A 17,743-nucleotide genomic window follows, 5' to 3' on the forward strand; every position below is an offset into this window, starting at 1 on the left:
TTACTTGAATGAAAGCATACATCATCTGCTCACCAAACTTGGACAATACAAGTTCCAAAGATGTAAAAAACTTCTGTTTTGTTCCAAGAAGTTACAACCTCTTGTTAGAAGTAATAAAAAGAGGGATTTTGCTCAGCTTTCCAAAAGCCTTTTAAAGCTTCTGCCCAACAGTTGGCCGGGCGATCGGTGGGCCAGGCGCTTCCTTTGGGAAGCCTCCAAGTGGGGGTGGTACGGCAGTTCTCCGGGGTCCCCAGAAGTCACACTCCCGGCCCAAGTGCATAAAATCATCTGGAAACCGGTAAGCAACTCAGGTTCCTCAGCCATACCCCAACATCCCACTGTGGAAAGTCCCATAATGCCAGGAAATCTGCATGGTAAGTCAGTCCCCACAGGATTTTGAGACAAGTGGTCCGAAGACTGCAGTTGAAGGGCCCGTTGGTGGTGAGGCGCAGGAGCCGGGGCTCAGGCGGCCTGGATTTCTGCCCTGACACTTGTGCACACTGACAGTCTACCTCGGGTAAATTTATTTAATTTACCGTATCCATGATTCGTTTCATCTGGCCCAAACTGAATTACTTCATCTGATACCTAAGGGCAGAATTCTGAGGAGCAAGGTTTATGCAAATGTTAAGAATTCAAAAACAATTCAGAGTAAGGGGTTTTATAGTATAAACTTTCCCAAAGGAACAAAGTGGGATTGTACAGGAGATAACTTCTAAAAACTTAATGATTTTAGGACAAAGGAAAAAAATTTCAGTTCATTGTACTTACAATTGTAAAATTCAGTGCCTTAACTTCTGAGTCACTGCCTCATTAAGCAAACTTTTCTTGGTAGATCTGCTAGTTTATTTTGATCTACTTCACTGTGTGTGGTTGTAAAAGAGAATATTTAGAATTTATGCTTGCACGCCCCGGGAATGTCATGCTGGGTTATGGTAAGTTGTGCGCGACTTCTATGAGACAGTGCCAGGAAGGGAAACGGTGCCAGCTTACCAGGGCCATGCAGGCATCCAGGTTCAAGGTTCACAAATAATCTAACCACCACCCATGTTCTCTGACTTTCTCTGACTTGGGCTGTGGGGCTGGATAAAGGGCCCGTGATGACAAGAGGAAGCGGCAAGGCTGCAGTTAAAGGTCCACATGGCAGGAAGGCATGGAGATGGGTTTGGTGACCCACTTTTCTCCCAGCGCCAACTTAGAAATTACAGACCAAGAGCCAGGTAGGAACCGGAGACCAGGGAGCAGGGTTGTAAGAACTGCGCCACTGTGCCCGTTATTATTGTTAGCCTCACCCCTCAGCACCATTTGCCAGTTGAAATAAGAATTTTTAAAAGGAAAAAGATAAGACCATAGAAAATATTTCAAAAAGATCATTAAAAGTCAACACATCAAAATATATGGGATGTAGCTAAAGCAGTGTATACAAGCCAAGGTAGAGCTTAAAATGTTTGCATTAGTAAAAGAAAAGGTTTAAGATCAATTGTGTAGGTTTTTAAATTTAAAAGTTAGAATATTTTTTAAAGACTGGAAATTAAACCCATGTAACAAGGAAATAAGAAAGACGTGAGCTAAAATCAATAAAATAGAAACAAACAAATTTAAAATAGATTCAGAAGAAGTAGGAGAGTTGAGAAAGCCACAGCAATGCTATGTGAGCACTAGGAAAGGAAGGAAAAGGCATGACTTAAGGATATCAGGAGTTTAAAAGAGGATATCATTAAAAATACAACAGATATTTAAAGGATAATGGACAATATATGGCAATTGATCTGACAACTAAGTTTTTCTAAAAAGAAATGGACAGAATCCTGTACAACATGTATCACACTGACAAGATTAATAAAAAGTGTGAGTAGCCTTCGATCTGTTGCAGTAACTGAACTTGTTATAAAAAGTGTTACTTTAGAGGTGGTTTACTGGTGATTCTATCAAACACTCTTTCTTTCCTATGATTTCAAGTTCCTTTTGTTATGGTTCCAATTATACTTGTATAAGAGGAGTCCTTTTATGTAGCTCAAAGATGGTCAACAATGAAAGTGCCATATCCTTGACCTTGTCATTGGGACTGGAGTAGGCAGTGGACAGGATGGTCCCTCAGAAGCAGGCGTGGGGCTTTTCTTTGATGGATATGGGACGTGATGTGAAACACGCCCTGTCTCGCTGGATCTGAGTGACAAGCAATAAGCACAGGCAGTTCAGACAGTCATTTTTCTCCTGTGAGAGAAGCCCAGCGGAGAAGGGTGCTGACAGAGTTGTGGAGCAGAAAGGAGAGCCACAGAGAAGCAGAGGTGTTATCACGATGCCATCATGAACTTCTAAGTGGACTGTCACCGAAGCTGGTATATAGCTTAGTGGATCGAGTGCTGGTTGCTGGTTTGATTCCCAGTGAGGGCACTTACCTGGGTTGTGGGCCAGGTCCCCAGTAGGGGGCGCATGAAAGGCAACCACACACTGATGTTCCTTTCCTTCTCTTTCTCCTTCCCTTCCTTTCTCTTTAAAAATAGATTTAAATATTTTTTAAAAATTATTTTAAAAATTAAAAAAATAAATGTTTCAACAAATCTAACACTGGGACCATATTTTAATCACTAAACTTTAAAATGTTTTGATATAGAGCAAGCCTGCCATCATTATTTATTATTCCTCCCCAACCTCTCAACTTTTTTAATACTTTAAATCTTTTCAGATAACACTTTAAATCTTTGCCTCAAGTTCCACAAAATTCCCATTGGGGATTTAGTTACAATCTTTGTAAATTATCAATTAATTTGTAGAAAAGTGACATCTTTATGGTTTGTTAATTAGGAACATGTTGAATACCTGGTTTATTCATGTTATTTTTGGTGACAAACTGCCACAGAATGAACTGCATTGTTTCGTTTCTAGAGGCGAGACGTCCAGAGTCCCCCGTCCCCTTGGGGCTGTGAGGGCGGGTCCGCCCCTGGCCGTCCCTACCCTGTGTTTCTGTGTGGTGACAGGCCCACTCCAGTGGCATTTTCCCTGTGGGTGTCCATCTCTTTCTATCTAGGAGGGCACCGGTTATATTGGGTTAAGTAAGACCGACCCCGATGACCTCACTTCAAGCGCATTACCTCTGAGAAGGCCTCGTCTCCAAACTAGGACCCACGTGGAGCTGCCGGGGGCTCGGGCACCAACACAGCTTTTGCAGGAGGGACACAGCTCACCCCATCTCAGTCCTGAAGCAGTGAGTCTGGATTTCTTCCCCTAGATCGGGGTTTCTCAAACTGGTGTTGAAGAATGGGATCTGTGGTGTCAGTGAATTCTCTATATGAATTTAAAATTTAATATTTCATTCTTAAGTAATATCGAATCAGTTATTCAAGTTGATGCTGGTTAATTGCTCTTGCTCAAAACAACATCAGTACCATCTTCTCTCAGTTAACAAACGTTGCTAGGAGCCCGGGGAGGTCAAGGTGGTGAGTGTTCTGTGGGTGGAACAGCAGAGGGATAGTGATAGAGAGATGAGATAGAGAGTAAGGGGCTCTGCAGACGTGCGGAGGGGTCCCCCTACAGTACTGAGCTGAGTAATGATGGACAGAAGCCCCCGAGGGAACTACCTGAGTCCAGAAAAAGAAGCACCTGGAAGAATTTCCTTAGGTTGTGAACTGTGACAAGAACTTGACCCCTGTTACTGGCCTTAAAGATGGGGAAAAGGCGACAGGACAGAGAATGCAGGTGCCTCTGGATGCTGAGAATGACCCTGCCTGATAGCCAGCCAGGACAGGGACCTCCGTCCTGCAGCTGCATGGGACTGACCTGCCAGTGACCGGAATGAGCGCCAGAGTGTATTTGTCCCCAGTGTCTCCAGACAGGACCGCAGCCCTGCTCACCTTGAGCTCAACCTTGGAAGGCACAAAATGCAGAGTCAGCTGAGCCACAGGGCCCAGACTCCTGACTGCAGGGCTGTGAGATAATAAATGGCTGTTGCTTTAAGATGCCAACCTTGCAATAATTCATTATGGTAGCAATAGAAAGTGTGTGCCAGTAGAGACACACTCATCTAACGACGGTGTCAGAGTTGACAATGGTGTGAGATGGGATTCAGAGGCCTAGAGGCTGCATGAGAAAGACGTGAACTTTAAGAAATAGCAACAAAAGCCACCGAAATAAATCACAGAGAAAAAACAGACTGAAGGGGGACTTTAATGTAAAAAGTAAAGCACAGAAAAATGCATGATCATCTCAACAGATCAGACAAAGGATTTAACAAAATTCAATGCCCTTTTGTGCTAAAACCATACACACTCAACAAACAAGAAACTGAAATTTTCTCGACCTGACGAAAGCTCTACAGGAAAACCCAAGGAATGCCACGATTAGCGGAGAAAGACCGAATGCTTTTCCCAGGGTCTGGAACAGACCCACAATGTCTGTTTGACTCTGTACTAGACTCTTACTCAGAGAAACGCAGCAGGGAAACGAAATAAAAGGCATTCAGACGGAAAAGGAAAAAGTAAAAGTATTCACATACTCACAGTGGAAAAGCCAGGGGATATATGTATGTTGATAGACACACACACACACACCCTTATCTATATTTATCTCTATGTATTGAAACCCATGCATTCAGCCCTGGCTGGGATGGCTCAGTGGACTGAGTGCTGGCCTGCGAACCAAAGGGTCACGGGTTTGATTCCCACTCAGGGCACATGCCTGGGTTGCGGGCCAGGTCTCCAGTAGGGGGCGTGTGAGAGGCAATCACACATTGATGCTTCTCTCCCTTTCTAACTCCCTTCTACTCTCTCTAAAAATAAATAAAATAAAATCTTTAAACACACACAAAAAAAACCATGAATTTGCACTGACATCTTCAACTCCAATCCAACACGAGAGTTCATTGTAGCGTCTCCCTTTGGTGTTCGTGATTCTTCCTCTAGTGGGTAGAAGCCTGGATCCCTTTATCCTGAATGCATTTAGTTTTGGGTCAGTACTCCCTCTGTGCAACCAGTTTCCGGACGCCACAGCTTCCTCCACTCGGCCACCCTGCCCAGCACCAACACCCCCACTGGCAGCTGCCGCCTAGGCAGCCCGTCTGTGACTAGCTGCTGCGGCCACCGGCCTGGTCACTTTCTCCAGTTTGGACACTTTTCTCACCCCTCAGCAGCCATCTCTGGGCTGCCCCCCCGTCCCCCCCCATGGCACTGCCTCCTCATGCCTGTGGGATGTCTACACCCACAGCGGGCTGCTTCCACTGCCCCTCCTCACACAGGGGCCTCCTGGTGGGTGTTGGGCTGAATTGTGAAGGAAGGTTACAGGGGAGGGAGGGGGGACGGAGGGAGGGAGGGGGAAGGTGTCTTTGTTCTCTGACTAGTTCTTTATTTCTTGTCAAATCATCAATAGTGTTTTATAAGTTGGTTTTTCTGTGTGGTGATATCTACTCAAGGCATTAATTATACATAAACCTTTTTGAACCAGAAATTCCACTACTAGGAATATACCAAACTGTACATGTGTGCACCTACATTTATACACACACAGGAGGGAGGACCCAGAAAACAGAATCTATTAAAAGTTGTGTATTTATTCTTATACATTTAACCTTTGGTCCCCTTCTGAGCACTCTGCATTTGATGCAATACACCTAACGAGATGTGTTTTCCACTGCTCAAAATAGTTTTTGAGCCTATCAATTGTGATGCCCTTCAGTGCTTCTGCTGTTTTTTGTTTCACCTCTTGCACATGGTCAAAATGTTCCCCTCTGAGGGCATTTTTCACGCAGGGAAAAAAAGTTGCTTGGGGTGAGACCAGGTGAATAGGGAGGGTGGGGCGTGGGGGTCCTGCTGTTTTCTGTTAACAACCACTGAGAACTCAGCGCTGTGTGGGCAGGTGGCTCATAAATCACCCATCATGAAACGAGCCAACGCATTGAAAGGGTCTTTAAAAAATTCACTGAAGATGAATGCAGCCTCTCACAACAACGCCAGCTGGTGCACCGATCCAGATGGGATCCTAGAACACTCCCCTATGAGGAAGCCTGTCCTACAAGGGGCCCACCCTCCAGAAGGTATTCCCCATATATATTACAATATTATATATGTATATATCATACTTGTCACAGAAACATCATCCGTAGTAGTTAAACACTGTGGGAAATGTCCTTTGACAATCCGGTGAGCGATCCTACATTCGGGCTGTGGGCGCACAATGGAGGGTATAGGACACTGAGAGCGAGGCAACGCCCCGGGCGACTCTCATGACCAAGCGAAAGAAGCCAGGCCGCGGAGCAGTAAGCATGGCCCCTGTCCAGTCAGGCGAGAACGGCCTGTCGTTTCCAGTCCACTCGAGGGAGGAGGCGGGTGTGACTGGGGGCACCTCTGGCTCTTGACACGGGAGGTGGGCGGCATTTGTTGAGCTGGGCGGTTGCCATGCAAGCGTGCTCGCTTCGTGCTGACTCCGTGACTTGATTGTTGGCACGTTTTCAGAGCCTGTGGTGCCTTGATAAAATATTGGTTTAAAGGAAAGTTGACTTCCATATTTTATTTAGTACTTTTATTTATTTTTTCCTGGGAAGGCTGGTCAGGATCGCTCCCCTGCCATGCCCCCGGCAACGAGGTTTCTCCTCACTGTAACTTATATGGATTTTAAAACATCAGTTTACTGAAACCTTAACAAACCCAGACCTCTGTGCTTGGTTTTCACGGGATGGCGGGACCCTGAAGGGCAGCGCCGGTGCCTTGTTCTGCCGCCTTCACTGGGCAGTGCCTGGAATCCTTTCACAAGTGACAGCTGTGCAGGCCACTTGTGCTCGGTGACGTGCTTCTTGCTTGGCTAGGTCTCTGGGTTCTGGCACGGCAGCCACTTGGACAGGTCCTGGGTTAACCTGACTTGGGCTGTGGATTTGGGGGCCTGTCGCTGTGAGGCACAGCTGTGCACCCTGGGCCGGCTTCTGGTGGCACTGTCAGTCGTACTGAAACTGTCCCAGCCGTGGCAGTGAACCGGTCTGGGATAGGAAGCTTCTGCTAGCCCCGGGCTTCGGGCCAGGGGCCTCCTGGGGGTCACTGCTGGAGGAAGAAGAGGAAGGGGAGGGGGAGGAGGGGGAGGAGGAGAGAGGAGGTAAGTGCAGAGTAGCGGGAAATCTCTCTGGCTCCTGCCGGTTGTGTTCGATGCCGCCTTGAGTGTGCAGCAGCTTGTCCCACCCTGACAGAATTAAGAGAGGTCCTATCACACCAAGAGGAACCAAGGTGACCGCTACTGGGAGACGCGTCAGGAAAAGTGGGGGAGGGTTCCCCCTGCTGGTGGCTGTGGTGGCATCTCCTGTGTTGCAAAATGCCGATTTTATTTTTCCTCACAGTTTGTATTTTGAAACTTTTCTGAGGAGGTTTGGCTTTTGTCTCCTGTAAACGTGGCTTATGTTTCTTTTTCCTCCTTAAACACTGCCATGACCGTCTAGTTGTTGAATGCATTGAAGTTTAATTTATTTGTAATGATGAGGGGATTTTTTTTGCAGCTAATATGTTAATGCACATTTCCTCGAATCCTTTTTTAGCCTATCTTGAATATAGAGACTGATTTTTGGTTTGGAAGATGAGGGAAGGGTTACAAAGCAGTCCACCCACCCTCCGCAGTGTTTGGGCAGTTCTGGCAGACATCCTACAGGATCCGCCATGAAAGCACCGGGAAAAGACTGGTGTGTGCGGCTGACTTCTCTCGGTGGCTGCCGAAGGTGCGCTGGGTGCTCTCATCTCAAACTGTACTGCACAGTCCTCTTCACAACAAGCCAGAGCAGAGCCCTGCAAGTCTGGGCGTTGGGCAGTCCTGGCTGCGGATCCCGGAGTCATGCATTGTTTACTCGCTCAGCGTCCTGCGTCCAGCAGGCGGCTGCCAACGCCTCGGTTAGTGCCGAGCTCGCCACTGTGCACGTCACTGTGCACGTCACTGTGCACACCAGGTGAACAGGGCTGAGTGTGGCCCATTCCCTAACCCTCCCCAATCCGCTTTGTCTTTGTAAAATGAGGGTCCCAGGGTCTCATACCACTGCACTGTCATGACGATGAAACGATACACCCCCAGCATCAGCGCGCTTCTGAACAATGCGTAGCAAATATTAGCCTTTAGAACAGTCTGTACCCCAGCTTCAGGCAGGTGGTAAATCCACCGCACTGGACGCCCCGTGGTGTTTTAGTTGTTTCGGTTTAAAATGCTGCGCAGTCTAATCGTGATGAGGATTTCTGATCACTCTGAGCACCCTCCCTAACGGGGCTGTAATACATCGTGCCTCAAGGTTGCACTTCCCTTTGGCACTGAAGAGCAAGTTCACAGTCTTTCCTATTCATTTATAATTTTCATTAGCTTGTTGGAAGCTGGTAACTTCTGGAGCCTCTTGTTTGTCTCAGCTAGAAAGTGTCTTCCGTGCGATGTGCGTTCCCCTCCCAGCTCCGGTCCCCCAAGTCAATGACAAAGCGATTATATACCTTGTAAATTGGCTTCAGTCCCCTTGATGAGAATTTCGAGAACCAAGCCGGTCGCTTTACACCGAGCTGGCAGGCTGCTGTGTGCGGACACTGCCCGGAGCGTCCGTCCCCTCTCTGTCTTTCTGTCTCCCCACTCCTACGTTTCCTATTATCGTCAGCCTCAGCCTGAACTTTCTGCGGTGTGTTCAATTCCACGACTGCAAAGGTCAACTTCTGAGTCGCTAATGGAGGGGAGTATAGTCATGGCTGTCTTCTCTTCTCTTCAGTCATTTTGACTGAGCTGCACCCAGATACAGCCACAGCTTGCTGTTAAAGCCCTGGTTACCACACATGTATCTTCGGCTTATTCTTGTCAATATGGCGCTGAAGCCTCTAAATTGCCTTCATTTCTCTAATTTTTAATTGATTGATTTTAGAGAGATAGAGAGAGACAGGAAAGAAAAAGAAAAGAGAAAGGAGCGAAGGGGAGAGATACACTTGTTCTTCCTCTTACGCACTTTGCCATGTATAACATACACACATGTTTCTGTGCGCATTGCACACGGGATCATTATACCCATGGCATGTAATCATTATACCCACGTATAATACACATCCTTATTTTTCCCTGAAAAAATGAAAGCGAAAAGTGCGGTATTCCTGCATTCACTGTCTGATTCCTGTACCTCTGATTCCTGTACGCGCCTTGACCGTGGATTGACCCCACGACCTTGCTGGGTCCAGACGGTGCTCTAACCAACTGAGCTGCCCCGCCAGGGCACCTTGGTTTCTTAGTGCCTTGGCCTCGCCCACTGCTCTCTCAACTGCTTACCCTGCCTCTGCTTCCCACACGATCTGCAATGCTCCTCCCCGGTGGCTGCCCACCCACCTCCGGGCCCTGCCTCCGATCCGCCCGCAAGCCTCACCTTCTCCCCGTGGGCGTGCCCTGTGGCCATTCTCTTCCTCAGGCCTCCTCTACCTGGTCCCCAGGGATGTCATCTCTGTCTGAATGTCCAGTTTTGAGTTAGAAATGGCACAGGGAAATAGCACAGGCCTTTTCTCCTCCAGAAATGTGGAAGGTTTGTTTCCAGGCCTTCGGCCGGCCCTCTTCAGGTGAGCATCCCGCCACGTGTTGCCCCTTTCTGACAACGTCCTGGAATGAGAAGCCGCTGGAGTGCGGAACCTAGAGCCCGCGCCTGTCGTGGACACGGTGAGTGGCTCGCGTTCCCTCGGTCTGGAGGGTCGCCTGCCCTCAGGAACCTGCACAGCGAGGGCTCTTTCTTCTCAACTTAGTGGGGACAGGTCAGGTTTTCTCTGAGACCTGACTAGCAACCTCGCTGTCAGGGTCCAGTGCTTGATCTCTGAAGACACTCGGCCTTTACAGGCTTGCCCGCCTACTGAGTGTCGTTTCCTCCTGCTCTTCAATACGCGACTGGCCCCGACATGCTACGCGTGGAAGTCAACCCCCTGCCCTCCGGGACTCTGCACAGTACACGTTGGCTCGACTTTAGTGATGCTGGAAATATACACAAACGCTGCCTTTGGGTCAGAAGAAGCAGTTTCCCAAAGCACTCTGCCCCTCTCCCCGCCACCTCCCTGCTCAGAGCCAGCGTGGACTCTGTCCGGGCTGGCCCGGCCTCCTGGGACGGCGTCCGGGTGGGTGTCCTGCTCTCGGCAAACTCTCCTAAGGAGGCCTATGACCGAGAGCGTCTCATCGCTGCCTCGCATGGAATGACCGCGTTCCTCCCCAACTCCGCACTCCGCTTTGGTGCACTCCCTGGAGCTTTTAAATGCAGGTTCACATCGCTGCGGAGTGTCAGGATGTTCACGACGTGATTGACAGCACCCCGAGTGTCATCCGCGGTGCTGGGCGTCACTGTACTGGTCCGTCTGCCCTTCAGTTAGCATCAGATACAGGATGGAGAAAGCATTGTGAGGTTTGTGCAAGTAGATGGGAAGGAGAAAATGAACGGACTGAGGGCATCTATGGCAACGTTATGCCCGGTGCACCCCACCCATCCCTGCACTACACACGGGCCACCGCCAGCTTCGGGCTGCTGGCCCAGCAGCGCCTTCGCCATGGACCCCCTGCCTCCTTCCCTGGGCTCCTCGGTGCTCCAGCCTGAGAGGCTGAGGTCTCCCCTACCCGGTGAGGCTGCTCACACTCCTGCTTCCCAAAACTGCAACTGAGGAGGCATGTCCTGTGAGGTTGCCCTTGATTGACACTGGCCTTGATTTGGACAGGCCACTCCTGCCCAAAGCTGCTCCGACGTCCCCTGGAGAGACCAGGTCAGAGCCGCGTATTCTGAGGAAGTGCCTCAGAATTTGCCACAGGTGGAGCAGCTGCCTGGGTGGAGCCCCCTGAGCGTAAAGCAACACCCTGGGCAGAAGGAGCACCTGCTGGGGGTTGAGCATCGGATGCCGGTGGAGCACCTGCTGTGGATGGCCACCTGTGCGGTGGCACACCTGTGTGGGAAGAAGGCCCGATGTGGGCAGAGCACCTGATCGCGTTCCCTGATGCAGAGAGAGTACCCTCCCTGGGTGCACACCTGCTGCAGCGGAGCACCGGAGTGGGTGGAGCCCTGTCCGCTGAAGCAGGGGCTGGCGTGGCGACAGGTTCTGTGTTGCCTGTCGCTCCTTCCCTGTTTCCCCCCTTGGGCCGTCAGTCCTGTCCCAGGCTGACATGTCCCAGGCTGACATGTCCCAGGCTGACATGTCCGCTGTCCTTCACATTGCAGCCTGGAAGACTTCATCCGGGTCTTCCGCTCAGGGAACCAGGGGTGAGACCCTGGTTGGTCACGTCCCAGGTGGCCTGTTTGGACCCACTGTGCAGCTTGGGCCCCGTTGCACCAGCTCTGCCGTGGGGGGAGAGGGAGGGGACCCCGCTGGCTGCCAGGCACAGAATCCATGGCGGGGCCGCCAGCGACACACGTTAGCGAAACAAAAGGCTCACAGAGTCACCTGAGCTCTAATGAAGGGAAGCAAATCAGTAATTAGGATATAATCTGCAGGAAAGGTGAGAGGGAAGGGAACTGCCTTCAGCAAATGCGTATTTAATGACTTCGCAAGGTGAGATAATTAAGCATAGTCTTCTGATCTGGGGGGAGGGTGGCGGAAGGACAGTCCCAACTGAGGGACCAAAGCTCCTGTATAAAGTAAAGCCTCCGTGCTGTTGTGGTCCAAAGGTGCTTACTTTTAAAAACATTTTAATCTTTGGTGCGGTGTTTGAACAGCTGGTTATAGGTAAGCACCAGGTGGGGTGGCTGTGGGTGACGCGCTGGGTGGATGGAAATGGCAAGGACTGACTCCGCAGTGGGTGCTCCGAGGCGGAGCCGGGTCTGCGCCCGCAGGCCTCTCTGGCCTGCGGGGCCAGCACCGGACAGGGAGCGGGGGCGGGCCGTCTGCTGGTGCCAAGTGCCTCCTTCTTTACCCCACAGCCACCCCTAGAAGTAGGTGTGTCCCGTCCCCATTTCATAAGTGAAAATGAGGGACAGCTGGATTATTTGGAGCCCTGTGAGACCCTCTGAATGGAAGGACGCACAGACTCCCCCATGTTCTCTGCATTCCTGCACCAGCGGAACGTGGGCTTCGCGAGTTGGGGAACCAGGGTGTGGCCACGTGACCCTCTTCCTACAGGCCAGGGGATCCGACCACCCTCCTCCGCTTGGCCATCAGAGTTCATGGAAAATGTGGACATTCTAGATTACTCCCCGGAGCCCTGTGCGTTTGTGTGGTTAGTTTGCCTCAGTTCCCAAGGGACGAATCGAGTCGGAGGAGTGAGAGATGCAGCTTCGGCCCCTACAGAGCGACGGAGGCCCAGGCTCTCCCGCCTGTTCAGGGTCAGCGCCCATCCCCGGGTCGGGTGAGCTCGCAGGAGCTCAGCCCAGTTTCCATGGTCCGCTGGCCTGGGTGAGCGGTCATGTGAGGAAGCCTACGATATAGAGGCTAAGATTCTGACAGAGTTACCATTATTTTCAATTTTAAATCACTTTCAGTCACATACTACCCACAGCATGAGGAAGTTATGGATTGAAAATTATTTATTATGTGGCATTTACATAATAATTAAATTATGTAAACAATTTAATTTACATAAATTAAGTTATGCTTTGGTTACAGAGATTGGTATTGATAAAAATAGCAGCTAAAAATGTATATGCCTATACTGTGTGTCAGGGACTGCTCTACATATAAATATTTAGAAACATATACATTCTTATTCACTTCTCACAATAACCCTGTTATTTCATTTTATAGACAAGGAAACTGAGGCAGAGGGAGGTTAGGTCACTCAGTAGAAATGGAGAGACATGCTGGAAGAGTTCACTGTGAATACGACAGACACAGATGCTGCCCCCAAACGGGGCGATTGGCATCGTTGGGGGAGTTGGGGAGGCTTCATCAGGCAGGCGACATCCAAATGGCTTTAGAAACATGAGCAGCGGCTCTCCAAATAAGGCAGGAAGGACATAACAGAAGAGGTCATATGAGCTATAGAAGCTCTACTCATCATGGGAAGTCACCGAGATGTCCTTCACTTGGTGAGTGGATAAACAAACTGGTACATCAGACGATGGAATATTATTCAATGCTAAAAAGAAATGAGCCATCAAGCTGTTACACAGACATGGTTCCTGTGCCCGACGCGTCAAAAGAAAGGTCATTTTCCAATAGATCAGAGTTTAAAGCAAGAAAAGCTTATTGATCAAGAAGGCCTAGCTGGAGAAGATGGGAGAACTAATTCTCAAATCCATCTTAAGAAAGCTCAAAATTCAGGGGTCTTCTGTGTCGAGGGGAGTGAGGAGAGGTGAGGCAAGAGGCAGGTGGGGACTGTGGACAGCTGGGTCCCAGGTCTTGAAAAGGAATCCAGGGAAAGAAGAGAACTTCTAAATCCCTTTCTCTTTTGGGAGGGCCCTGGACCCCTGAGCCCTGCAAATCTGGAGGTCCCTGTAGTGTAGACCTTTGATAAACAGTCCTTATTTTGTGCAGGTTCCCCGCCTGTCTGCGGCAGGGCCGCGCCCTCTGGCTAGGGGCTGCACTGCAAAAGCTCACGCCTCCAGCCAAACTCCTCTAGTTAATGAGCAGTGTCTCAGCAGGAGCCATCAGCCTGAAGGCTGCGGAGAAAAACCACTTGCCTCTGTCACAGCCTGGAGAAGACTGGAGGAGCCTCCATTACTACATTAAAAATAGCCAATCTGAAAAGACTACATACTTTGTGACTCCTACTCTATGACGTTCTGAAAAAGGCAAAACTATGAGACGAAATAAGATTGTCACCAGAAGTTGGGAGTGGGGGAGAAGGACACACAGAGCAGAAAATTTTCAGGCCAGCTATGTCACCATTCTGTGCGACGTAGTAATGACGAAGACACATCATGCACTTGTCAAAACCCATAGAATGTACTAATATATTGACTCTCGGTTGTAATAAATGTACCGCAGAAACACAAGATGTGAATAACAGGGGTGTAGGGGTAAAACATAACTTTCCTCCTACTTTTCTAAGTTCTTCTAGCTGGGCTAATGATCACATTAACATGAGCTAGGCTAACAGGAGAAATGGTCTAAAAGTTATTATGGATACACATGTTGGGGACACACAATGATAGGGGGACTCAAGAGTTGGAAAATTTTTGTAAATAGTCAACAAGCCTAGTAGGTAACACATAGGCTAAAGCTATTGTTTCAGGAACTGCAGGTACAGCGCACCACTCCTGGGAAAGACTGCCGACCTCCTGGGGCACAGCTGGAGGCAACCGAGACATTGTGTTCCAGGGAGAGACCGATGCCCCCTCTGGAAGGACAGCTAACCACCCACGTGAGAATGCTGCAGGGTTTATTTAAAATCGAATTTTCCCTGAATTTCAGAACCCCTCACTGTACTTTGTTCTCTGTTATAAAAAGGCTGGCTTGGAAGGAAATGGAGACAGCCCATTAGGATATAAACCCACTGTCTTCTCAGATTGCTGGCTGTGAAGGGATGGGCGGGCAGACTCTGCCCGCAGAGCCCACTGTCCACCATGGATGAAAATAAGTTTACCAAGACATGATCTGCTCAGGCAGGAAAGGTGGCCAGTCTCTCAAAGGAGAAGGACCAGGAGCCTGTTTATCAATAGGCTTTTATTGGTTTCAATTTGCACAAGAATACAGGGCGTATACATAAAGCTCATCAATCATTGTCAGGCAGTAAGGATCAAACAATAGATAACATTCAAAGAACTGAGGGCTTCTTCTGAGTCGGGGTCAGAGAGCTAAAGGGCCATAAAACTCTGGGGAACAAACTCATTTCATGCTCGGACCCTCATCACAGTTTAAATTGAGGGTATTAGCAAAGCAGGTTTCACAGGATTTAATGCATTCTTTGTTAGGACTGATCACCCAGGGAACCCGCCCTTTCCAGCACAGGGCTGTACCCACCTCCAGCATTGTTTCAGGCTTAAGTCAGGCAGGGGATGCATGTCTCCTTGGCCCTGTTTAGCCAAGAGATTAGGAGACTTCTCACAGACAGAATAAGGACTCGGGCTCTGTCAAAACTGAAGGGTGAGGATCCATCATCCCTTTCTCTGTGGCCCCCGCAAGTTCTTCCCTAAGGGCCCCATTCATGACCATGCTTGTCTTAGGTCGTCCCTCTCTTGAGGAATCTTACCCGTCATTGGCTAACCAGTCAGTCATCTGCCTGGGACCAAGCCGGGTGAAGTAAAAGGGGGCAGAGGCGGCACCCCTACAAGGAAGATAAGCTTTGTCTCCTTAATGGCTTATGGTTGCAAGGTCTTTTTGCTCAGCCTTAGCCATGAAGGGTCACAGTATCTGAAACCAGGCAGGGCAGTTCCCAACAGCTGGCCATCTGAATAAAGCGCCCATAAAGATTCAGTCCATCCCAGCTTATTGGGTCTGGTATGTGACAGGGGGCATGAATGCCGGCTTTTCCAGTTTCAATACAATGAGACCCCAGGACACACTGGGCAGCGGAGTCTTACATGCCACTGTGGACTAAGGGGCTGGGAGCAGGGGTCTGGGACTTCGAAGGGAAAGCAGACAACTCACAGGTAGGTGAGAAAGAGTAAGCATGTGGCAGACAAATTCTTGACGGGTCCCCCAGAAATCAGGGGACACAAGAGGGGCATCCAACAAACAGCATTACTAGATTCCTCCTGGTCTGAAACATGTCGTTTATAGTGTGATGCTGTTACCTAACACAAATGGGGGTTCAACCGCCTGCCACCAAAAGGCAAACTCAAGATCCAGAGGCTGGTGAGAAAGGAAAGAGGGTTTTTGTTCGGACACTGCGTGATCTGGGAGAATGGCAGGGGCTTGTGCCAACACCCATGTCTTCCAGGAACCCTGGGCGGAGCCCAGCTGTCCTCACCTCGACCGAACAGAAGGCGGCGTGCGGAGCGCCTGCCACCACGTAAACTGCCGTCCTTCTGGGCCCGCAGGCAGCTGCTGAGCGCCGCCCAGGTGGCTTGCTTGTTCCTGGCTGCTGTCCAGCTTCAGGCTTCCTCCTGTCCCCTCATGCGGGGCCACCACGCCAGTGGCCAGGAAGCTTCGAGGGCCACAAGGTCCTGTGAAGGCACTGGCCCGTGCCAGGTGGGCACGGGAGTGCCTCTTTGTCCCCCCCCCCCCCAATCAGCTCAGGCGGAAGTGGACCCGGTGCTTCTTCACGCTTCCGGTGGGTCTGCCTCCCAACCAATCCCTTCTCTCCCCAGGCCAGACTGACAGGCCTCGTTGGTGGAGTACCTCCCACTGCCGCCATTTTGACATCTATTGCACATGCGTCTGCCTTCCCCTGGTCCTGCCTCTAATCCGGTACTGGGAGTGGGTAGAAAGAAGCCTTTTTCCATGTTCCCGATTACCTTGCTAGCCTGCATGTGCTCAGTGTAAGAGCCTGCCCCTGCCGCCATCATGGCTGACGGGGAGGCTCCCACGGCACTCCATCAACCCCTCGCCTCCCATGCCCTGGTCCCTATGTGAAGTGAGTTGCCCACGCTAGGGGCCCACAGGCAGAGAGTGACCGAACCAAAAGCCTGAGAAAAGGGACCCTGGAAACCCTGCCTGGCCTCTCAGGCCTCTCAGCAGGCGGGGTGGGCATCTGCATGCCGGAGCAAGACCCCCAGACTGAGGACAGAGCATCCACAGGCTCAGGCTTGGTTACCCAGGCAACGCGGCCACGCCCACTGGACCTGGAGCTGCCTGCCCTGGCCCCTCCTGTTCTCCCCCCTCGGCCCACCCAGCAGTGCAGACATCTCTGTGTGTGTCTGTGCTAAACAGGCGCCACCTTCGTTCCCACAGGTTTTTCTATCTGAATTCCTTTTGGCAGGTGAGGTGAGGGTGAAAGGTTATTTCTAGTTTGTGTCTTAATGATCAGCTTAAAAATCAATACTCCAAAAGTCATGTGTTGGGCTGATAAAACTTTGGTCCCCTCACTGATTGTAATGGGGTAACTCTGTACTTTCTGCCCAGAGCGGTTTTGATAAAAACCAAACCGCTGTCAGTGGAAAGCAGACTCCTCCGTGGCATCACGAGGAAGGCGTTCCCAGGACCCACACACATGGAGCTGACGACGTGTCAAGGTTTATGCTGGGGGAACAGAGCTGCCCCTGGGTTTCTAATGCCCCGCCTTTGGCTAGCCACCATGGAAAAGGCCCAGCCATGTCCTCAGCAAGGTCGAAGCAAAAGCCAGTGTCCAGAGTTTCCGCTTCGTATGAGAGCTTGCGCACGCCATCCACTGGGGACCCGAGCAGCTGCGGGACCCACGTGGCCCCGTGCTCCTGGGTGAAAGAGAGTAATAATCAGGAGATTTTTTTAAAAAAACCAAGCAACTTCCCAAGCTCTGGCAGGATGTTCATCCCCTGGTTAGACTGACAGGCCTCTAGAGTCCAGCACCTCCCCCTGCGCCCTCAAACAATCTTATGCTGGGGAGTGGGGGGGCGGTGTGTGTGGGTGGGGGGAGTGCATCCCCCGGAGTGTGACCCTGCACTCCCTGGAGAAGCGAGCAGGCTCCGCTCCCCATTTTATGAAGCTCCGTGTCTGGTCCCAGTGCCTCCCCCTTCATGAATAACTAGTTAACTACCTGCAGGAACATGGCTGCTGTAAGAATAAACTTCATAAAAAAGAGTGAGGAAAAGAAAACAGCAAAACACAAGACAGAGTGTTTCCGGAAGAGGGCAAACGGTCCCCGAGTCCCTTCCGAGCCCGGGTTGACCTTGCAGTGAGGAGATGGAATGCTGAGCCACCAGCAACTCACAAATTAGTGTAAGTAAATTACCAGCCAATTTTCTCTCCTGCCGTTAATTGGGTTCAGGATGTGGAGATAATGAAGATTCCTTTGGCTG

The sequence above is a fragment of the Artibeus jamaicensis genome, unplaced genomic scaffold, assembly GCF_021234435.1.
Source record: "Artibeus jamaicensis isolate MK-2021 breed Jamaican fruit bat unplaced genomic scaffold, CSHL_Jam_final contig_473, whole genome shotgun sequence".
Lineage (NCBI taxonomy): Eukaryota > Metazoa > Chordata > Mammalia > Chiroptera > Phyllostomidae > Artibeus > Artibeus jamaicensis.